We start from the raw sequence: 24,063 nt of genomic DNA, 5'->3' as shown, positions 1-24,063 counted from the left end.
AGGCTCAGTGAGACCATCTACTTTCTATTTATAAGCTGACCGGCTGAGTATAGCGCCAAAGCACTCTACCACCGCATGATGGACTTTTGAGCACAAGTGTTCATTTGTTTTCTACTGTTCTCCTAATGCAGTAAAAATCCATTACATTAATCTAATTCCATGAACAAATTTGGTGTAATGAATGACTGTAGGACTGTTCACCTCTTATGGCTTTAAGGTGAAGATGGTCCATTTGTCAACGTGCTGTTCTTCTCACTGATGGAAAGCCTTTCTCAACGCGGCCATGTAATGTAATGAAGGCATAAAACTGAAAAAAAGCACAGTGTTGGGAAGGACTCTGAAGTCTAGCTTTCATTTATTTCCTCCACAATCACAGGCTCGTAGTACAGACCAGTAATATCCAATCATGTTTGTGCAGGTGTACAGCACAGCCATTACCACGTGACACTGTTGCCCAGCTGTGTGCTGCTGCGTTCGAGGTTGCAAGCGGCATAAATATAGGGATCCCTGTTGGAATTTCATCGCTTCTTGATTGATCTGCGACTGAAAATACAAACGTATAGTGAGGATCCAGAGGAGGCATCAGGCCAAAATTCAAGGTTGAAAAACACATTTGTTAATGCCTTAGCTACCGTTAGATAACAGCTACCATCAGGATTCAATCACACTTCAAAAAAGGTATGATAAGAAGTGAGTGAAGACATTCTGAATCATCACCTTCTATCTTGGACACAATTATTTATGAAGGGCAGTAGTCAAGCTTGCAATTGTACGTGAACTGTCGTCTCTTCAGCCGACCTCCGATACGTTCAACACAAAAGTGTTAGAAGCACAATAACAGTGAAAGTGCCTGCTCTGTTAAATTACAATTTTCCACATCTTTGTGGAAATTTGTTTCATGTTATGCTGTGTTACACCCCAAGCTTGATTACATCCACTGTGTTTCACTTCCTGGTCTTAAAAAAAAAAAAGGAGGCATGATGTGCGTTGCCTTTCCTGTCATATTGTGTCACATTACGAAATGGTTGTATTAGCCAGCAAGAAGCTGAATGCTAATGCTACGGTTGATTGAGTTATCCAACATGCTGTTGAGGCCAGAAGTCCAGATTTTCAGCATCTATTGTAGTTCATCCATGCAGTGGAGAAACAATTATGATTTATCAAAACACATTTATATGATTTGAAACCTGAAACATTTTCATGCTGATAACAGCATCTGAGCCACCAAAGGTCCTTGTCACTTAAATATAAACACAGGTAGATCTAGACATTTGAACAAACAACAAATTATATAACTGTCCTTGTAACGAATATCAACTCTGACAAATATTTCCCGGCTGTAAAGACTCTCCTAGCCTTTTCACGTTTTGCATTTACAGTTTCGATTATCACGGCAGTTGCGGTGGACTGTACTGTGCGGCTCTTTGTTATTCCTGTCGTTAATGAAATTCTGCTCCCGCTCCAGTCAGCGTCGCATCTACTTATCGATGCATGCAGAATATAGAAATTAGTGCACAGAAATGAGAAACACGAATAAGATTCTCAACGAGCCAAGCTGCCCTCAGAGCGTGTGCACATCGACCTGCGTTACTCGAGTGAAGGCTTCAGTGTACATGAAGGATTCGCTGACCTTTGCTCCATATTCATTTCAAGAAAAGAATGAATGGGAATGACTTAATCATAGCAGATGAAGTGCTAATTTAATGCTGAGCACATCACTACTCATGATTGGCAACACACAGCACATGTAGAAAATACAAACACAAAACAAAGACATAAAGCACACATACGTACAAAGATCTTTTCACTGACACAGGACAAAAGGGGCCAAAGGCTGTAGACAGAGGAGATTGGTTTGCATGTCTTGAGATCAAATGATGCTCCGACATGAGCACTTCACTGACAGACAGAAGAGGAAAACAGAGAATTACTGAAAAGGAAAATAGCGGAGTTGTTAAATAACCAACAGATGAATCACAGTATTTGTTTACTCCTCTTTTGTGGCTTTGCTGTTGGGATAATGAAGTAGGCTCAGAGCTCGGATCTAATCCTTAATGCATCTTTATCTCTTTCTCTCCCACTCGTCTCTTCATCCCTCCCCGACACAAACACTGAGATAATTTAACATTCAGCTACTCAAACAAGCTCTCCGCTGCCTACCTTTACTCCCATCGACTGGAAAACAAACCATTTTGAAGTGTGTACCCAAGAATAAGTTGTGCGATTGCAAACGTTCGGTAGCTGTTGGTGTCACCAAGGTTGTTGTAATGTACGGTGTAATATAGACCGTAGAGATTAAAAACAATACATGTCAGGACTACTAAACCTTTGTTTCTGTGTTGTCATTAGATACAATGTCTGTTACATATTCATGGATTTTTCTATCGTGCTGATTCAAAGCTGCACTAAGTAGCTTTTTAAAGCAATTTATTACTTCACTGCAATTACCGAATTAGATTTAGTCACAATTCTTCCAAACCGCTGATGGTTCACTGGCAAAAGTCAAAGATTGTTCTTCATCATACAGCATAGTTGACCTTGTGTCTGTTTTTGTTTTGTTTTAAAGCGATTGGTTGGACATTTGAATTTGACTACCATGACACTAGAAACAAGAAAATTTTGAAGTTTGCCTCTGTAGTGTTATGTCTTCTTCTTCTGTTTCAGCGAAAGGAAAATAGGAACCGAAGATGAAATAAACCGATGAACATCCATATCTTTAATCCCAGTATTAAATCACTTGAGAGTCGGGCAGATGCGAGGGGACACGTAGGTGCTTTTACAGCAGAATATAAATAACCCTGATAATTTAAATCAATTACGTATGAAGATGAACTGAATGTCATTGACATTTAGCACACATATATTAATGCCAACACAAATGGTGCCATAGGTGCCAGCCAAAGAATGATTACAGTTGAACTGGTATATTCTGTTTCAAACTTTTATCACATTGCATAATTATATGTTACTTGATTAGTACGGGTGACGGCCGTGACATTTAACATTCATGTGCCGTCTCAAAGAGGCAGAAATAGAAGATGAATGCTAATGTTTCAATCATACTCTATCTAAATCGATCCACTGAGCAGCACGCTGATCCAATCTGTAACCAGTCGTCTTTAAAACCATCAGCATCCCTGAAAATACAGAGGTAATAAAAAAAATGTAACTGGAGGACAAGCACAAGTCAGACAGCAAGCTTCAAAAAGAATTCAACCTTTTTTTTTCTACCTACTAGATGTCAGACAGCAGCCCCTTTGAGCCGGCGCAGAAGATTATGGGATTTTTCTCTGCTATTTACATGTCTCTTTTCACTAGACGTTTCCCTGCTGTTTGGAGTTGCTGGAGTCCGGGCTATTGATCTCCATCCAGGAGCTGCCTTTTACTGTTGTAAAAAGCAGATTCGTTTCCAAAGAGAGGAAGACATAATGATACTTTGCAAACAGACCACACAAGCAGTTTTCCGTTGATTTGTCGAGCACTTCACCCTGCTGAGGTAATACAGCGGTACTCTCCGCAGGGGGTGCAAACAGGTGAGGGGTGAAGAAAAAAAGCTGAGGACGTTGCATGGATGAAGAAAACTGGGTGAAAGAATGGCGATGCTGGGGTATGAACATTTTAGTCGGTTTTAATGGTATATTGCATTAATCTGGATGAGAATTGAATTGTCGAGAAAGATTCAAGATAATGGACAGCAAGTACACAACTTAAAATTTAGAACAAAAGTCTATTAGTCGCAGAATTAAAACATACTACATCTTTATTTTTAAGAATAATAATATTAATTTGTAGTTTTTCACTTAAAGTAAAATATCATTTCACAGAGGGGCCGGCCAGTCTCACACCTGCATCAAGGGCGGAGGAGGTTAAAGACAGAAGACAAGTGTGGCGCTACAGCATTACAGATAATAGCTATCAGCCCTTCGCCGACCTCTGGTAAGGTGGGTTTGAGATGATCGACAGACTCACGACCCACATTAGAAGGATGCTTTACCTTTTCTCATTTGGATGAGCGGCGTGATACACGCGGGGATGGTCAATTTAAGTTCAAACGTGAAAATGGCTGGCAGAGGCTGCGGAGAAGCCGGCCGGCTGCGCCCCTCACGTGCACAACCCCCAGCCGGCGTGTCATCTGCAGTGCCGCCTTTCACACAAACCCCTATGTGCTGTAGGAGGTGAAGGTAATGCAAACCAGTGAACCATGAAAGGTCAGAGAAGTAAACCGTGACCTACTTTTCTGTGGGATCTTTATATTTTATAACTGCGAATGTGAGGCTCTCCGCGACTCTCGCATTACCATGAATACTAAATAAGTTTGGGATTTTCAAGTGAGTGTATCTTGGCTTTACGTTTGTGTGTTAAAACGGTCGCTCCGACAGCGGGTCCCTCCGTTCCCATGAGCTCAGTGTGTCTCCATCAGTGCATGGATGTGTTCTGCTCTTTGTCTTGTGACGTCAATGTCACATCCATGACCTATAGCAGTACTGTATAGGCCAAAACACGCTTCCGAGAATGCACTAGCTCTCTGACGCCTATAGTGCACTGTTCCGCCTGACCGCTTCCAAACATCTCCAATGCAGTGTAAATGTCCCGTCTTTGACCGGCCTGGCCCCAATAAACGCGCTCTCACAAAGGTTCAACACATCACCCAACAGATCCCACCACCGTTATTGTACAGTAGACACCCGAAAACAACCAGCAGGAGTCACCAGCTAAATGAGCACATTGTGATCCCTCACTGGCTTCCCATGCAGAAACACAGAAGGTTGAATTTACATTTACAGCATTTAGCAGACGCTTTTGTCCAAAGTGACTTACAGTAATTCATAAATACATATATTTTGATTCAGTATCTTGCCCAAGGACACTTCGACATGCAGACCAGGGGGATCAAACCAGTGACCTTCCAATAACAAGACGCTGGCTTGACCCCCTGAGCCACAGTCGCCCCATGTGGAAACATATGAAGAAGACAGAAGTGCTGCTGCTGGGACTAGAACCTGTTCAGTATGACGAGCCCGGGATGGACTTCACTTTCTTCTACATACTTCCGAAGGGCCGACGCAACCCTCACTTACCGCTCTCAGCAATTTCCTGTGTTCCCTGTACCAAAGTATGCCACTTGTAAAAGTCACTGGACGAAGGACTTGCTGTACCTGCGATCTGACCAATTCGAGGGGGAACACTCAAAAGAAGCCAGCTGGAGAGACATATTTAGTTTAAGCAACTGAGTGAGATGGTAAGGAAGATATTTAGAGATCAGCTACATATGAGGGCAGGAAGGAGAATAAACCACAATATCAAGCGATGAAAGCGTTGACAGCTGAATAAAACATGTCCGCAAGGAGCTTCCCGCAGTAATCACTGTACGCTATGCACTTGGTTGAGTACAGAAGGCTTTAACCTGACAATCAGACTGAATTGCAACTTCTTTTTATTTCAGCAGTTTAGCTAGAGTGTGTATTTTTCCAAGTATCAGTCCCACCAACATCATTCTCAGGTGACATGGAAGCCACAGCGATCGACATTAGGAGCTGTTAACTTAACAATTTTCACCTCGATCGATCAAATTATGACAATTTAAGAGTTGTAATTTCTGTTATTTGACGGGGGGGAATACAATATTCAATTAATAAATGCCACACTTTTATCTTTCAAGGTGAAAGTTACTCAAAGCATGAGATAAGGTTTTTGGCTGTCATGACAGAAACAGGAGACTATATTTTTTAAACCTTTGCCACACTCCAAACATGGCAAGTTTTGGCAACTAAAGTTTTGTATCAATGTAACTGTTTTCTGGTCTGATCCCTGCAGTAGTAGCCGTGGTATTTCCAAGGACTTCGATAAATAAACATGGGAAAGCTCCGTTCTGTGTCACAGTGACTCTGTACGAACACTTCAACCTCAGCTGTAAATTGTTTCCGAGGAAGGTTTCTGCCAAATTAGAAGTTCGACCTGCCCATCATCCTGATCTATAGTGGTCAAGAGCAGTGGAGAGAGGACTCAGGGCTTTCAACTCACCGCTGCACGGCAGGGAAGTAGAGTAGTAGAGAACAGGACTGAGATGAGGTCATGACTGTAGGAAAAGTCGTCCACAGTATATGTTGCTTTTTTGGCAGGTGGGTAAAAGTGGACGCCAAGCCTCAAGGTGCCCCTTATATATATGGTCATCATCTGTGGGAAGAGGCTAAGCTTGCAATGATTGGCTGAGCAAATAAATGCAAATTTTTAGTGTGCTGCTGGCGAGGGAGCGGTCAAGCATGGAGTCTGTTTATATGTGTAGCCTGCGTGAAATTGGACTAAAACCTGAGATCAAGACCGGAGAAAAAAAAATGCCTGCAGTGTCTGGAGTCTTTATGAATTTCTGATCGCTGCATTCTAATGTGGTTTCAATCAGTATGGAAGACATGGAGCTGCGGTTTTTAGTTTCCATTTTGCACATTACGAATTTGAGAAAGATGGACGAACACTTGGCAATCGCGGCACCAAGTCCGTTCAATTTGCTCTGCTCTAAGACACGAGAAAGGGGAAAGCTCTAGAGGGATCACAGGGCGATATCAACACATTAACACATCTTAGATGCCTCGCCTTTTTTTTGCCCAGCGCTCAACGCTTCCAACCAGTTGGGAGTGCAGTGTCACTTTGTGTCATCCCACTCGATGCCTGTGTCACCTTGCATCCAGGACACGGAGCTAATGCTGAGTTAGGTGTTCGTCTCCCACTGGGGCTGCCCATGTAAGAAACAGCATTCACCCAGGGAAACACACAGCGCTCGAGGCAAAAAATAAATAAATAAATAAATAAATAAATAAAGTACAATTGGTGCATTTGTTACATAGGAAAGCGGCTCATCTGTTCCATAACATGCCCTTCAAACTACCCACTGACAGGTACATTGCGTTTGCAGCCGGGGAATGGGTTTAAAATGGACGTCAGCGATCGGCGCTAAAGATCTGTGCCAGCAGTATGTATGCCGAGCCTTAGCGGCCTGCATTAGCGAGTGAGCAGAGGAATAAAGATGAGTGGATTTAGGGTTCTATTTGGCATCAGATTAGGAGCTAAAGCCCAATGTGACTGACGGTATAATAAGCCCCAAAGATTTTGAATATTGTAATCACTACATCTTTTTATTTGCCATTAGTGCAAACACATTTTTTTCCAACTGTTCTTGGACGTCCTGTCTTTCCATCACTAATATATATATATATATATATATATATATATATATATATATATATATATATATATATATATATATATATATATATATATATATATATATATATTCTACTTTTATTCATGCATTAATATTTTCCGCCGCTCCTCGGAAATTCCACCACATCCTAAGCTTCCCATTTCCCCCCTCCATCTTTTTTTTTCCATCGCCCCCCCCCCCACCCTGTCAGTCTTATCACTGTGCCCTTGGCTTTCATTTCTCCGGGGCTTTGATGGGTGCTGTGATGGCAAGATGATTGACAGGCTGAGCTGATTTCCACACACTAATCATGACATCACCGCTCAGTCGATTTCATTTCACATCACATCACATCACATCAGAGCGGCCTGATTGGAAGGTGAAAAAGACCAAGAGACGTTTTCCTCCGTATCGCATTGGGAGAATAATGTACATTGTCAGTATCATTTACAGCAGAAATGATCTGTTTACACTTTTATGTTTTTAGAAGAAGTTAAATCCCCCCCCCAAAAAAAACACCTTTGATTTAGCTCTGCCGAGTGTTACATAAGCTGAAGCAGAAACAGACTTTTAGATGTATTTATTTTTTGATCATCACAGCAGTTTTACCAACTGTTTCAACATGAAAAGACACGAAACACACCCAAGACGGCGAATCCATCGAATGCCGACTTAATATTTTATTGCTTTATTGTCACGCGGTAATGGATTTTGCCAAGTTCATATTTGTGCATGACAGGGAAACAAAATGTGAATTTCGCATTTACGTTTGGATTTCTGCTCCGTGCTTTGTGTCATCCGTCCATCAAATCTCTGACGTCGTTGTGATCTTGAACGCAAGGACGGAGTTCAGAATCGGCCTTTGCACACGACTTCATTTGCATTTAACCTTAATGCAATACAATTAAGGTTATGAAGTGGGCACTGAGATGGATTGCCTGTGTCAGGGAAGTTTTCAGGTCTCCGCAACTTGAACAGTGCACAGTGCAGAGAAATGAGGAAGTGGAGAACTGGGTCATGAGCCATGGTCAGTTACTGCGGTGATAAGCCGCCTCCTATGTTTTCGGAGCTACGTTCAAATTCTGGCCATATTCTACAAATTTCACCTTTAAGACATGCTTCGAAAGACAGTTAGCAGTAATTCAAAGTGCTCCTAATTGCGATTCAATTGAACCTAGTAGAAGATCCTTAAACGCAGGGAGTGGCCATTATCCTTGGCTGTCGTGCTCCACTTACTGAATCAGATTTCACAATTCAATTTCACAAGTCTGACAAATCGGATGATGGAGTGAAATCTGTTTAGTTATACTGTAAAATCCAAGCTTTCATATAAAATTAGATTAAAAAAACAAAACAAAACAAAAAAAAAAACAGGTACACCTGACACCAGGATTTTAATGAGACCACCATCAATAAGAGCTACTGTTTTGTTAAGTGCATTTGACATCCCCAAAGAGCTCTGACAGCTGAAAAGTAATTGTGTTTTAAATTAGTTTCCTGCCATTATTGCTCTAGTGGACCTCAGCGGGACGGACAGAAATCCTCAAATGCACTTGAAACCAGTGTCCTGATGGAAAGCCCCGACTCCAGATGTGGAACGTTAATTGTGAGGATCGGGAGGAATCTCAACAGGCCAGTAAAATTTCAGGCTGATTACCACAAAGCTGACAGACATTATTCTGCTCTTTCTGGAACATGAGCTCTCCACACACGACACACAACACGGTTAGGCTTGCCAGTGTTTTTTTTCTAACTCAAAATTGGGGACAAGTTAAATGAAAAGAAAAAGGGCGACGCCAAGTAGATGAGAACGGGATGCAGCCAAGGGCTCCACAGTTTAAAATAATGGATATATTTTGCTCAGTTTGGCAGCGCGGATGCAAGATGTTTGGTTATTATCCAGCATTTATTTGCCAGAATGCTCTCTTAAAGAGTCAGTTGACCCAATTCTCTGACACAAAAAGAAAAGAATCAGTTTGCTCCAATTACAAAATTACTTTACACTTAAGCAATCTGTTTCTCCAGGAATGATGTCAGAGCTGACTTTGTTGTCGACAGTTTATACTGGAACTACTTTCACAGAAGGGAAGTTTTTTGATGTATTTAAAGTGTCATTAAATCTGTGGGGGCAGAAATGGGCATAGTCTAAAATTTTAAGTGGTTTATAAATATCTGCCTATACCAACGATTTTCATTTCATCTGTTCGAACAGCATCAAGTTGTATTTTTTGGCCACTTGGCGGCAGCAGAACAAGCTGTAAACATGGCAGTTGGCATATTGTCACCTTATAAAGTTGTTAGAGTGAACGTGTTAGCAAAAAGTTAATATTTGCATTCACTGAAGTGTCTGACTGGATGTAAACGTTTCCTTTTAGCATTTTTGGTCACTAAGTAAAATATCCAACTCCATTGCAACTAAATTCTCCAACGTTTTTTTCTATCAGTTTGTTAACTTTGTGTGCCATTTCGTGCTGGGCAGCAGGTTGATGCGGCCGATCCTCCCCAGAAAAAGGTTGATTGTGCAACAGGTGGATGGCTGGATCAAACAAAAGTCAGCGATGGGCTAGATCTTTACTTAGTAATGTAGTTAAGTTATGCCAGCATGTAAGTTAAGTTTCATAAGTTGTATAGTTGTTTTAACCCTAAACACAAATGTTTTTTTTTTTTTTTTATGAATGCATCCAAATAGTTTTAGTGCCTAACAAAGAACAGTTGCTGCCTCAACCTCACCAAACTGTCACCAAGCAACGATGATCCAGAACTCCTGTCACTGGTACGCTGCAACAATCATGTTGCTTTGGAAATGGTAATATATGTCGTTGTGGGAGTCACTGGCTTAAACCTATTCAGTTGTTAAAGCATGCGGATGTATTGATCAATGGGAGCAGTGGGAGACAACCAAATTCAGTAAGGCTATGGGCATGATGGCAGGGTGACCAGTTAAGAATGGGGGAAATTTGGAGATCAGGAGAGTTGGGGATGGGCTTGGTCACTGTGAGGGTGACTCAAGGTCAAAACTCAACTCTATTTGTCCATGAAGTCAATTGTCTGTAATTTTTGAGAGTTGTCACTATGAGCACCTACTTTCACATCATATAAAAAAAATTGATCCGTGCAGGTGATTTTGAGATATCTTGCTTCATAAGGGACAAGGAAAGTGAGCCACTTTGGCAGAGGTAATGATCTCATCTCATTTGCAGATTCCCTTTATGTGTCTTCGGAAAGAATAATAAACTTTTAAGACTTAAGATGGATTTTTTTTTTTTTTTTTTTAATTATCTGACAGCAGCATTTCATTTTTGGGCGAAAAAGCGAGTCCCACTCCCCCAGTGTAAAAATGGACTATAAAGTGGAGGCCATACAGATGAAGACTGGTATTTGACCCCCATATACCAAAGTTTTACATCCGGCTAATGCACCCCGGCATGAGCCAGAGTTCCCCCGTCACCAACACTCCCTCTCTGTCTCTCTTTTTATCTCTCTCTTTCCACGCATGACTATACTATACTATAAATAGCAGCAGCGTTCCCCCAAATCATCTTCTCACTGGGGGGAAAAGGAGCGTTAAACCTAAATAACCATGCCTTTGCCTGACAGGCAAAAGGCCAATGTTTCACCTCTAAGCCTGACGCTAATCATGGTGACAATATGTAGCGGAAAAGAAAAAAAAATACACAAAGATACTCACAGCAGCTCTGTCATCTCTGACATTTCCTATTTTCCATCTTGTTATCTGCAGCCTTCTGTTGACATTCCCAAAGCCTCACGTGCGGAGCCAGAAACAGTCGAAGGAGGATCTAAAAATAGCAGCAGCACACAGCTCAGTGTGCCCAATATGAGTGAGCACGTTTTTAATATCTCCTCATTAAATATGCATGAGATTAAGTACTCCAGACTTCACTGTTTATTGAGTGACGAGCATTGTTTTTCAATTCATCAACTCCCTGCACCCAGCCCCACAAATCTGCCGTTTTCCCACTCCGGTATAGATGAATAATGCCGTGCTGACTGACACGTGAATGGTGTGAAAGCAGATATGATGGAAAGCGTACGCACGCTGTGTTGTTATTATCACTACACAGACACGTATTTGTACATTTCCTCTTTCTTTTGGTTGCTCTGTTGTGTTTTCTTGGAAATGAGCACGACACTGGTTAGGACATGATCAGATGATTTAATTTATAGGATGCGTTGCTTGATCTCTTAATTGAAGGGAAGGAGCGGCATCTTTTCTCTCCACAGCTGTCAGACTTGAACTATTAAATTTTTTCAATCACGGTTTGAGTGATTGAACGTCAAAGGTTACCTACAGGGCATACACACACACACACACACACACACTTTTTCTCTATGCAAATCAGAATGTCATAGATCTCTCTGAAGGATGTCACGGGGAGAAATGTTTCTCTGCTGCCTTTTTTTCCCCTCAATAAAAACGTGCTCATATCCTTCTAATGATCCGTGCAGGTGAGACACTAATTCAAACGTGGGTCGCCACTCGTGACCTCGCAGGCTGGGCAGCATATGCCGCAGCAGTTGCGGGCAGATCCGGCCAAAACTTTTATTGTGTATTTTGACAAAGACCAACTGTCTGTAGCAGACTCTCTTCATCAGTTTTTCCTTGTAGTGATTTACAGACAGGATGCCATATCTGGTAAAAGAGGCGCAAACGTTACCAGGCAGCTAAAATCCCTTTGCTGAATTGGCTCCGGTGACAGTCTCTATAATCCGAAGGGACAGGTGTTGCCATGACAACAGCTTGCCCTGAGCTGAGCTGGCAAAGCCTACAAACAAATGATTGCATGAGTGAAAAAAACAAAAATCAACCGATGTCCGTGCCAAATATGCGCGTAAAGAAAGAGCAACACAAGGCATTCTCACTCCTCTGCCGCTCTGGAAGCGGGGGAAAAAAATAAAAAATAAAAAAACGCATCTAAGTTGCATCCAAGAGACGCAAGGCGGATGCCACACCATGGGCATGAAATGACCTTGGATCAATCAAGGCTTAACTTGTAGACGGAGAGAAGCACGGTGGTCTCGTCGCTCTATTGGCTGAAACTACAACTAATAATAGAGCGGCTGTGTTGCACACGAGAGCGCAGCAGCACCTCCGAACACAAAGGCCTGTCAAAGTGCTTCAAACTAAGTGAAGCCATGAAGAAGAAACTCCGCTGCAGATAAGCAACCATACCTGTGATGAGTTGTTACTTGTTACGTGCGGCGAAAACAGGAGCACCCAATACGCGAGATGCTCGGGAGGCAGGCAGGGTAAGGGACGAAAAGCAGCTTTATTCAAATACATACAAAATACAAAGTCTGAGCACAGGAGTAAAGGCAACACAAACAGAGGGAGAGGATATAAGAATACAAAAACTCAGTAAAGCACAAACCAAAGAAGTGCCGGGATAACAGGTAGGAACACGAGGAACACAGCCGGAGTTCCCCTGTCACCAACACTCCCTCTGTCTCTCTTTTTATTTCTCTCCATGCATGACTATACTATACTATACTATAAATAGCAACAGCATTCCCCCGCATCATCTTCTCACTGGGGGGTGGGGGGGGGAGTGTTAAACCTAAATAACCACCACAGGACTGATGTGGAAAAACAGAACAGACAAGCTGGCAGTATTTAAAATGGGCATGGACTGATTAACCAATGAGACACATGTGACCAGGAAAAAAAAAAGGCAGGAGAAAGGACAAAGGGAGGAAGTGACAAGTAAAACACGGCACATGAGGACAGAACGACAAAATAAAACACGAAACATGTAAAATCAAAAACTCAAATCACGTCATTACCGAGGACGTGAACAGCGGCGGGTTGACTTGACAGCGGTGCGTGGTCGCAGACTCATCAGTGAGTCCGCAGACGGCTTCAGTGTGTGCTGCTTTTACAGATAGAGCTTTAATTGGAAGTCTTGTCTCTCTTTTTTTTTCTTTTTCAAACCCCTTCTTGTTAATTTGCTCCTCTGTTGTCATCAACTACCACTCCGCGTGCTGATCTTCAAACGGGATAAGAATAAATGCCGGGCGTGCAGTGTTTCTGAACCGGTTTAGTTTGAGAAACACTCACTTATCGTTGCAACAAGTATTCAGCTTAAAACGTTTTGCCAATTTACAACCAGAGGAAAGTGGTACAACCAAAATGAATAGGATGTATCTGGTGATGACTGTAAACAGGCAATATCATGGAAGAGGGTACCAGCTATTGGACCATACCAAGTTCTGATGTTATGATGGCGCCGAAACAAAAGTATCACCAAGCTTCACGCTTTAGGGACCATAAAGGGACCTGCACTGTCAGCGCTCGTTGAGATCTTCAAGACAAACTGCTGCTTCGCAAGGCGAAACCAGTTGGGGACATGATAAGAAAACAAACACACACACGGGGAAAATAATCATGTGAATTTTGAGAGCTGCTTGCAATGGAGACGGTGCAGACGGGTCACTCTGGTCGAACAGGGACCCCAGTTCAGTTCACTCTGGGGATCCTTCTGATCCTTCCTGCATCCGTCTTTCCACGTGTTTTCTGCCAGTGTCTCTACTGTCATAAAGTAAAAATGACAAATAATCTTGATAAACTGTTCTTGTACTGAATGATTGTTACGATAATTGCGTTAAAGAACAAATCAGTCATCAACAACATTTAAGACGGTGCAAGACGAGTGATTAAATTACCGTAGTTATTCCTGTAATGACGTTCTTGTTACCACAGGATTAATATCACTTCGAGGCAACTGCTACACAGATTGGATCAGCGGGCCACGCGGCACAGCTCTCTTCAGTTCGTCACATCTGTGGATCCCTCGGGTTAAAACAGTTTGTCTTATTTTTGGCTTGTATGAACCTGCTTCATTTGGTATCGTGGAACTTGTTTATTTGGCCTCCCGTTACACGCTGCACAGGCATTAAAAATGTAGGAGTCGATGCCTTGTGAAACTATTTTCGGGAGCTACAACCCACAAAAGCTACCTTTCCCTGGGTAGCACAGGCTGCCAGGATAATTCAGGTTTCTAAAACAAGCTCTCACGTTTGCACTTCTGATAGAAGAGCATTAAAGCATGGAGGCATTATAAGTCCTTCTCTGTGGACACTGGCTTATATTCTCGCCGAGCTGTCTCATCCAGGAACACTTCAAATTAGCATCTCTGCCCACAAGGCAGTACTAGGAGAACACTGGACTGTCTGTAACGTGGGAGCCAGGAGCTGGCTGACAAAGCCCAGAGGGCCAGAGCAGCCCTCACTGTCTTTGGTTGGAGGTTTTAGAGAGCGAGTGGGAGGGAGAGAAAGAGTAGGTGGACAGTTTGATCACTGAAGAAATGGAGAAAGCAAGGTGCGCACCCCAAACAATTCTGGAGGGCGGTGGTAACAATTAAAGAAGAGCGGAGTCGAGTTGATTGCTTAATGCGAGAGAAAGCACACCTAAGCGCCCGGCGGCCATTCAAACCCACGCATCGGCTCCCAGGCGCGTCTCGCGTACTCCAAGTTTATTTGAGACGGCGTGAGAAACAGTCAAATTAGTTCAAAAGCTAATCACATTCATTGAACATGCACGGGGTCCTTTCAACTATTAAGCAAGCATAGCTTTGTAATTATGCATATGCACATAAACATCATCAATTATGCACATGAATTATTCACATTGTTAGAGTGTCAGAGCAGAAATATGAATAATTGGGCTTTGAATCTAATATTACAGGAAGGGATTTCCAGTGTTTCTTTACAGAGACTCCCGAGCAGATACTATTTAATAGTAATCGACACAGAGAGAAATAGTGCTTCGCATAACAATTCACATTCATCAGTGGTTTTTGCCACTGGAGCCAGCGTTTATTAGCAGTCAGTGGAGGATATAAAACCGACGTCCGTCAGGTAGTAAAGGAAAATGGAGATTACTGACGCAGATACAACAGCATGGTCAGTGTAGGTTAGTGATTCCCAACCTTACTCATTCTGAGTGACACAGCTAAGTCGAAGATCAAAATCCAAAGTATTTTCCTTTGCAACATAAATCACACACCCACATATTTTCTGCTCGGGAGCAACGTGTGTATACTGTGATGACGCTGATCATTGGTGCTGACTTGGGTTAGTAACATGCAAGAAAAAATCTAGGTTATGTTTGATGATGTCGAGTCTCGAGGAACTGCGAGCAAAATGAAATTAAACATTCTGCAATCAAGCCTCTTGATCTACCTCGACGCACACGCGGTATGCAGCACAACATGTTAGTTACATAACCCGCGAAGCTCCGATTCCATGATTAACACCGTTGTGTCTCTCACCCTTCTGCCTGTAGCGGGGGGACGGGCTCGTCACAGCCTGGACCGACTCTGCTGTGAAGAACGCAGGAAGACGCCTTGGTAGCATTGCGTGAACAGGGACTTTTTATGTTTCACCGGCGGCAGCAGAAACAACAGGGTCTCTCACTGTTGTACCGCATCCTGAGCTGATCTGGACTCCTTATTGCCAATTTAAACAATGTGACTATTCCTAACGGCATGAAACACTTTTCTGTGGAAAGGTGAGACTCGGCTGGAAACGCGAGCACAAATATGTGTGAAAAAACACTTGAAACCCTATTCTGGCGCCAGTGATGCTGATCTGTAAATGTAGTTCTTCCAACATGTATTATTAACCGTCACCAACTGTGTGGGGCAAACCTTACTTTCCACCCAATCAAGCCAACAATACAAAGTTACTGTGGTTTTGATTGCAATTAAACCTGAGCACTAATTGGCAATTGGTGGGAGTACGCACGGATGCAAACATCAATTAGTCTTCACTGAACAGAAAAGTGTGAAATGGAGGGCTTTGCGCCATCATAATGTTGGGTCAGAGAAACCTGTTGTTGTTGACACGGTGTCATTGACATCAGCACGCAATGTTTGTTTCTCCGCAGGGTGGAACAGTTGTGTCCTCAGGGGACGGGACGACCTCACGTTCAGACGCTTATAATTGGCATCTTAGACCAATTAGCCGATGGCCAATTAACGTGGCTTTCGGTCCAGATTGTAGAGCTTTCTCATCTTCTCACATATACAGTGCATAATCATGACAGAGCGGTCTAATCAGGGCATTCAACAGATGGCGTCTAAGATGGGCTGATTCACACTTTACAAGGTGCTGTAGCAAGAATTTCCCCAGTGGGTCTTTTCTTGTACCAAACCTGGCACAAGAGTATAAAAGGGGACAACCTTTAGAGATGGACACAGATATTCAGTAGGTCATCTTTGCTGCAGCAACCCGGCAGGAGCGATCCAGGCTGGGGTGAGGAGGCCGAACCTTTGAAGAGGAGTAAGCAAGTAACAAGTTCTTTAAAAAAAACATATTTATTGTTGCATTACAGGAAATTCAATGAACTACTGCATGAAACCCTACATTTGCATATATGAAGGTCAAGACCACTCTTTGTGAATTTAATAAATGCAACAGTATTGATGCTCATGTCAGACTAATTGTCTTTTTATGCATTTTTTGCACACATGCACCCAAGTTACACACAGCAGAAGTTTTGAGGAAGTCTTTGCAGGCTCCGCTACGGAGACAGATTTGTTTGGCGACGGGCCAGTGCCACTGAGTTTAAAAATCAAGGTTTGACGTGATTTATATAATGTTGCACCTTACAGGGTTGCATTAGAAATAGAGAACATATATGGGTTATTCATAAGCATATTAACCTGTATATAGCCACACAAGTAATGATTCTGTAGCGCGCGTTTTTAAATTTCTATGCGGGCGGAAACAGGATGATGATGATTATATGGTCGACACCTTCACATTAAAAGTTCAGGTAAACACTGTCCAACAACTGTGACTGTGTGTGAACACGAAGGATCACTGATGTCAACACAATCCAGCTCCTCTCTTCCCGCGCTCCGTCAGCTCCGAACAAGGTCCGGCCGTCAAAGTGCGACGGCTTGATCCGAGATGTTGTGGAGATGTCTTGAGAACAGGCTGTGATTTCCTGTTGTTTGGCAGCCTGAGTCCCATTTCGTCTGTTTCATTTCCTTGCGGATGAAGAATAGCCAAACTAAAACAGTGCAGGTTGTGTTACTTGAAATGAATGATTTGTTAAGCCACAAATGTGTTGCGTCTGTGCAAATCTGATGTGTCAAATTGGGTCTGCTAATTTATCTTGTACAAAAAAAAAAAAAAAGCGGCGTAAATTAACCCTAATACCTAATTCCGATGATACATTTCATCCGCTGTTTGTCAAGAATCTTAGAAAGCCTGTGTTTTCTCCTCCACCAAGAAGAAGCTTTCCATTTTCATCCTCCCGTTTCTATTTTTGGACCTGTTCTGTTTGTCCAGCGTAGCCGTTCCTTCCAGAGGCTTGTTACTTAGAGCTGGTGGGATCTGGGCACATGTGTCCCTATTTGTTTCCGATGTATTTTCAGAGAGGTTAATGCGTGCTGACATCACATAAATGTCCTCTCATCCAACTGAGAATATGCCAACCGTGCAGCAGGCAAGCCAAGTGCACACACGCACTCACACTCTATCACTCTTTCCTTAACTCCCATCTGAGTTGATCTTTCTTCCCCTGGTTCATTGTAATCCTACCTCCCCCCCCTCTCCCTTTCTCTATATCTCCATCTGTAAATTTATATATTTATATATATATATATATATATATATATATATATATATATATATATATATATATATATATATATATATATATATATATATATATATATATATTGATCGCTCCAACAAGTTCATATAAACATGCTGCATCAGTTTTTTTTCTAAAGAAGAGCAGTCTTCCAGGTCTTAATGCAGTCGAGTTGGAGCACTAAGGCCAGCGTATTTGGCAGTCAGAAGTAATAGCCACTCAGAAGATATTGTTCTATTAATGACATTAGCATCCGAGCTAAGGTACGGTTCATCAGCTAGATGACAAAGCAATTTGGAAGCAGCTAGCCCAGTCAGTTTACCAGCCAGATTTTCTACATTGTAGCTAGCAAGTCATGCACATTACCAAGCCGGCCAGTTGATGTTGGCTAACTTTAGCTAGCTCATACCACGATGTCACCATATATTTTACATGCTTTGCAGTAATGTTAGCTTTGGCACTGGACCTTTGTCTTCGACTAATTCATACGCATATACTATGATTTTTTTTGTGGTTTGCTCTTCTTGCATTGTTATTGTCTTCTTTATTTATTGACTATTTTTACTTGCTTCATAAAGTGACATTTAAAAATCAAATGTGTTGTCATTGTTGTTATTGTGGGTGCCAGGCGTTTGACACCCATTCCTAAGCTATTGTTAGCTACCGCTGCGTCCGGTTGGATGCTTCAGGGGAGCAGAAGAAAGGCTGACGAGGCGCTCAGGTGCTCCCGTAAATGTCACATGCTTTGGCTTTTCCATTCATCCCGAGTCCTTCCCGTAGGAATCAGTCCACCGTTGCAGGAAACTGAGACAGCTGGGGGAAGGTCTCTTTTTTAACATTACAATTCATTCATACATTGGTATACAAAAGAGAATAATGCACGCAGTTTATTCACCATCACACATATTGCACTTTTAAAGTACATGAGCTTACACAGGAATGACGGTAGAGATTGAATTTTAAAGGGCATTTCCACTGCTTTTATATGTCAGTGTCTGTTCCTAGGTTTTGGGGAGTGCAACTGCATATGTAAAGAAAGCTATAAAAAGCCTTTGGTTGCTCCAGAGGGAGCCACGCACAGTTATATAATATCAGTTAGAACTGAAGACAACAAATCTGATAAATGTCTTGCTGCCAGACCATTTTAACCTATATGCTTCTCATCGCTGCTTGAGGGCCGCAGCCCGAAGCCATTAGCTGGAATAATACACTTGAATCTCCAACCCAACTCTTGGCAGTGGATTAGCTTTATGAGTAAGGTAGATGAAGAGGAACACAAGGATCTCATCATCGATTTTGAGTTTGTTTTTTTTTATTTTAACTGTTAATTATGAGTCAAATATCAAATATCTAAATATCAAATATCTAAACGAACTGTTAAAAAGAAAGTAGCACCAATGTGTTGACTATCCAAGCAAGCTGCAGTAGAAAGATGATCTGTGTTGGATGGTCAGCAAAAAAAAAAAAAAAGAAAGAAAAAGAAAAAAAAAGGACCCTCACATCTATATTAATTTGTAAAAGAGGAATATGATATATGACCACTAAAACCAAAAATAATTAATTAAATAAATTTAAAAAATAAATGACATGTGAGTTGTTTAATGTTTGAATGATAAAAGATCTTGCTGAACTATAATGAAGAGTTCAAATGGGGGCGAGTTTAAAATATTCCCATGGACTGATGTAGTATTCAATACATTGTAAAAAAAAAATAAATAATAATAATAATAATAATAATAATAATAATAATAATAATAATAATAATAATAATAATAATAATAATAATAATAATGAATTAAAAAATCTCACAGAAGCATAAATGTGATGACTAAGCAGAATATTTGCTTTCCAGGGATTTAGAGGTGATAAAAGGACGTGAAAATGTTCAAAAGAAGAATAACATAAAGGAGAACATAATTGTCATAGAGCAGCAACTTGAACATAAGATTCGCATCTGGGTTTTTTATAAACGAAAATATTCAGCATTTCTGTACAAAGCAATAATAAAAGGCCGGTTTATGTTGGAGATGATTCTCCATGTCTGCATTTCTCTTCCTGACACTTGCATGAGCGACATCTGGACAGGAGCGTTTTGTCTGAGCCTAACGCACGGCCGCAGAGGAGGAGAACAAATGAGACTCCGACTTTTCATCTCCTGCAGTGAATGTACACGAGCATTGTGTTCTCTCCATCTGTGCAGAGATGTGTTGACGGTTTATAGAATCCCCGCAGCACATAGGGTATGCAGTGCAAGGACACTGCCTCGGAGCACAAAGGACAGTCTGAAATGGAATGTAGGTGAGTTTTCTGTAAAGTCTTTTGTAACAGATGTGCGTCGAAGTCGCACGCCATATCATAGCCCCGAAGAAGTTGATGAAGTGTAGAAAACAATGCTAGTCTGGAACAAAATGAGAAATTTACAGCCCACGTTCCTGTGGGTGAAAACTGCAATGTCTCTCATAATAACTTTAATCAGTGTTGAGGCAGCACTGGCGACAAGCTCCCAAGCAAGAGGGGAACAATTATCTCTTTCAGACAAGTTAGCACATATTGTTAGCATCCTCTTACTGCTCATTTATCTTGTTCCTGTGATCATGCAAGCCGTTTCATACCCCCTCGCACCACTACTGTGGAAACTCAGACGCAGGCATTAATTAGCTCAGCCTGTGGCTAAATAACGAGCTATGATATCAAGTTCACTCAGTTTGTGTCGCACACCATCACACTCAAATGCTTTTTTCACAAACCACTAGACCTCTTTGTGTGAAACGCCACTTGAGTCTTATGACTGGCTTGCGTGACTGAAAGTGTTCTCGCCCCCTTGGCAGCAGTGGTAATCTGTTGCCATTAAATATGGAAGGAGCCATGACCATTTTCAAGACCGGCCCAAATTATTAAATCGTGAGTGCTGCTTCCATATATTATGGCTGGAAAAGTGAGTTCTGACAGACCCGTTTTAAAACGTAATGTCTTTCATTCGCCGTCCTCACCCACGACCTTCTTCGAGCCATCTGACACGGCAAGGTCAGTCAAGTAACTGCGACAAAAATGACAAGGCTCAAGCTAAATGACACGACATAGCCTTTCTGTCTTAACAAAGTGACACCGAAGGCCAAAAAGCAACGCTTATCATCCGTCAGCGCGTCCGCAGGCACACAGACGCATACAGGAACATGTTCACATAAAAGTATAACACACCGACCTTTGGAGTGTCACCGTTCACAGTGGGGTGTTCTAGCCCGGACGTGGCCACCTGGACAAAAGGAAGAACTGTTGTGTACCGAGCAGGAGAAGACATATGTGCTGCACAACACAGTTCATTAACCCCATATGTTACCCTCAGCGAGACACACAGCGCACCAGCAGCGTACAGTACAGTGGAAGAGCGAAGTCACATCAGTGCCAAATAAACAAGCTGGTTCAATGTGACTCACTCATCCGCTTTAATAAATGGATAAAAACACATATTCTGGGATTATCAACCTTTAAAGCTCAGGTTCGTTTATCAAAAGGGGCACTATGTAGTTTTGAAGGTGAAATTTAAACACAGAATTTATATATTTGATGAGGTTATGATACAAACTCAGATATATTACGTTTTTCCAAAAGTGAATACACAAGCTGCTCAAACACTGTTTGAAGCTTGATATGTGGCAGGGTCCGCCACATATCAACAGAGTTCATTAGCATGAAAAAACAAAGTGTGAAACTGTGTTGTCCTTTAAGGTCATTTTTTTAGTCAGCTTATTCAGCCATGAAAGCAAAGAGAGTTTGATTATTTAGTTTGTTTAGGCATTAAAAAAACTACATAGTGCAGCTTTAAAGCAATTTCATTAAGGAACCGTCATTTCTTGCACATTTTTACCCTTTTGTTAAGCAGTTTTAGTCTCACATTGAATTCAGCTTTAGCTGTTTTGACAAGGCATTACCTTTTCAAAAATTAACACAAGGTTCAGAAAGGATGAAAGTCTAATCAATACATACTGTGCTTGTCACAAAGAGAGCAGAGACGGTGGAGCAGCAAACACCAAGGATCATCAGGGGAACACAACAGATTTGAGCTGAAAACAGGGCTTGAATACGCACAGAAGAGACGAGGGGGTGAGGTGCAGGTGGAGCGAGGCAGAGGAACAGGTGAGGGTAATGAGTGGGAAAACACTGGGAACAGGGAAAAGGCTAATGAAGGGGATGCAGAGCAGGTGTGGAGGGGAAGCCGACTGTGGAGGAGGCACAAGAAGACAGGAGGGAAAAACCCAGAAAACACATAAAACACATGTAAAATTAAACTAAAATGACAAGAGCATGGTTTTCATTTCAGCTGGACTGCAGATATGTTAAATACAGTTCTTGTTCTATGAGTATTTTGCCACACAGATGAACTACACTACCACTGACACCCCAACGGCTGTGTGAAGTATAAGAAAATAGTTTTTCTCTCAGTGTATTTCTGCCGGCATTTTCTCCCAAGCAAGCTGAAAGAACGGGAGATATTTCCCATAATTGAACTCTCTTACTCACATCCAACTGTGAATCATCTGCATTAAACTCCCCCAGAGATATTAAGACAAAAATGTCGAGGCTGCGCTGAGATGATGAGTCAGCAGAGCACGACCATGATTTCCAACAGTTTTGGAAACCTATCCAAAACGGCTCTCTGCGAGCGAGCTCCTAGTTTCCAAATCTAATAAATTAAAGGGCAGCTGAGTTTCCCCCACCAGCTCAAGGCTTCAAGTCTGCTTCCTGGTGATATCATGGTGAACCCCCGAGTGAACCGGAGTAAACATGAACATCGCTGAAGTGTTGTCGCATTAGCGTTTTGAGCTAACAGGCAATAATAAATGGAATACATACAACCTTAAAGACACGGAGGGCACAGATTGAGGTCCGTGCAGAACTTTACATCAAGGAGGCTCATCGCTGCAACCTTTAATTTCGGGTGATTCACCTTGAGGATAATCATTTACTGTAAACTCAAACTTTATTATTGCATAATGCAGAACAATAGAGAGAATAGAAAGTAAATTCAACAAATTGAGCAGCAAATTTGACACCAAAAACCAAAATGTGCGCTTCATGTTTGGAAGAATCTAAGCCCCTGTTATATCCAGGGATTCTGTTCCCAATTCTTTATTATGATCAAAATAGCCAAAAAGTTGTTTATTTGACATTGTGACAAGTGAAGTCGGGTCAAATGTCATTTTGATTTACAAAACAGTCTTTAAAAAAGTGACATATAAGACTTGGTCAACTTTCTGCCTCAACTTTTCAGGTAACACAGTGACCAGGAGAGAGCAGATACAGTGACGTGAGCTCAGTAGGGGAAAAAAAAGAAAACGACAAAGAATAATTCTCCCCTTGAGCATGACCGGCAATTGGGTAGCAGTTGTGAGAAGCGGGCACGGCAGCATCAACGTGGTATTGAACGTATCTGAAGAGGTCTTGTCACAGACCAGCGTAACACATCAGATCCAGCCAAGTTGAGACAGGGGTGACTTTGGACTTGGCAGCCCCGTACGGTACCCTGCCCCCCCCGAGACATGCTCCTGCAAGTGAGTGTGTGCAGTGTGTGAGCCCGGCAGGGGCGCAACACATGTATCGCCTTCCTCGACGTCTTTCTGAGCAGATGCGCGGCCATTTGTCTTTGCCTACCTTGGCTGTGTGTGTTTACTTAATTGTCCTGTAACTGATTGTAGATGTGCCATGTGTTCCCTGAAAGTCGACTTGATGAAGGTCTTTGATTCTGACCTGATTTATTGAACACATCAAAAGCAAGCGTGGTAACCACGTCAGTCTGTATGTTACTTTGTGATGAGATTTGTAGCATGTACAGTGAGAGAATGTTAGGAAATAGGCGTCTGATTTTTTTTTTCCTAGTTGAAAATGTTTCACCATATAAACTTGTGTGCATGACAACAAGAGTTCAGTTTATTTTTACACTCTTCACAGACAAAGGATGATTATTTGAGCCTGGATCACATTTGCACTTTGTGGCTTCCCGATCTCACTTAAATTAACAGTTGCAGCCTGGCAAAGTAATGACTGACAATGAAGACATAATGACCTTAAGTATCTAACTTAATTACACTCAGCGGCAGATGTAACAGATTGTACTTCTGTACCAGTACGCCCGCGTCTCCTCGCTGATCACTTCCCGTGATGATTTTTGACCTTGCCGAGCCAAGGTGAAGAAATGACCACACATCTGTTCGTCTTCGCCTTTTAATGCGACTGATTGTGAGGCGTG

The 24,063-nt window shown here is 42.0% G+C and overlaps 1 long non-coding RNA gene across 3 annotated transcripts; it reads right to left on the bottom strand.

Moving 5' to 3' along the window:
- Positions 1-336: 336 nt before the first annotated feature.
- On the bottom strand, positions 337-21,942 carry LOC119027603. Of its 3 annotated transcripts, none has more exons than XR_005077427.1 (7): positions 21,804-21,936; positions 21,022-21,072; positions 10,884-10,992; positions 3,236-3,385; positions 3,064-3,137; positions 1,791-1,899; positions 337-543 (listed from the first exon to the last, which is right to left on the bottom strand). It is a non-coding gene; the product is annotated as an uncharacterized LOC119027603 (long non-coding RNA). The 3 variants fall into 3 exon arrangements; XR_005077426.1 differs by having other exon boundaries at positions 1,795-1,899; XR_005077425.1 differs by lacking the exons at positions 337-543; positions 1,791-1,899 and having other exon boundaries at positions 2,821-3,137; positions 21,804-21,942.
- Between the last annotated feature and the right edge of the window lie 2,121 nt (positions 21,943-24,063).

This window comes from Acanthopagrus latus, chromosome 1, assembly GCF_904848185.1.
Source record: "Acanthopagrus latus isolate v.2019 chromosome 1, fAcaLat1.1, whole genome shotgun sequence".
NCBI classification, from domain to species: domain Eukaryota; kingdom Metazoa; phylum Chordata; class Actinopteri; order Spariformes; family Sparidae; genus Acanthopagrus; species Acanthopagrus latus.
Note: the sequence above shows the minus strand (reverse complement) of the source record. Positions and strands in the feature narration are given on the sequence as shown.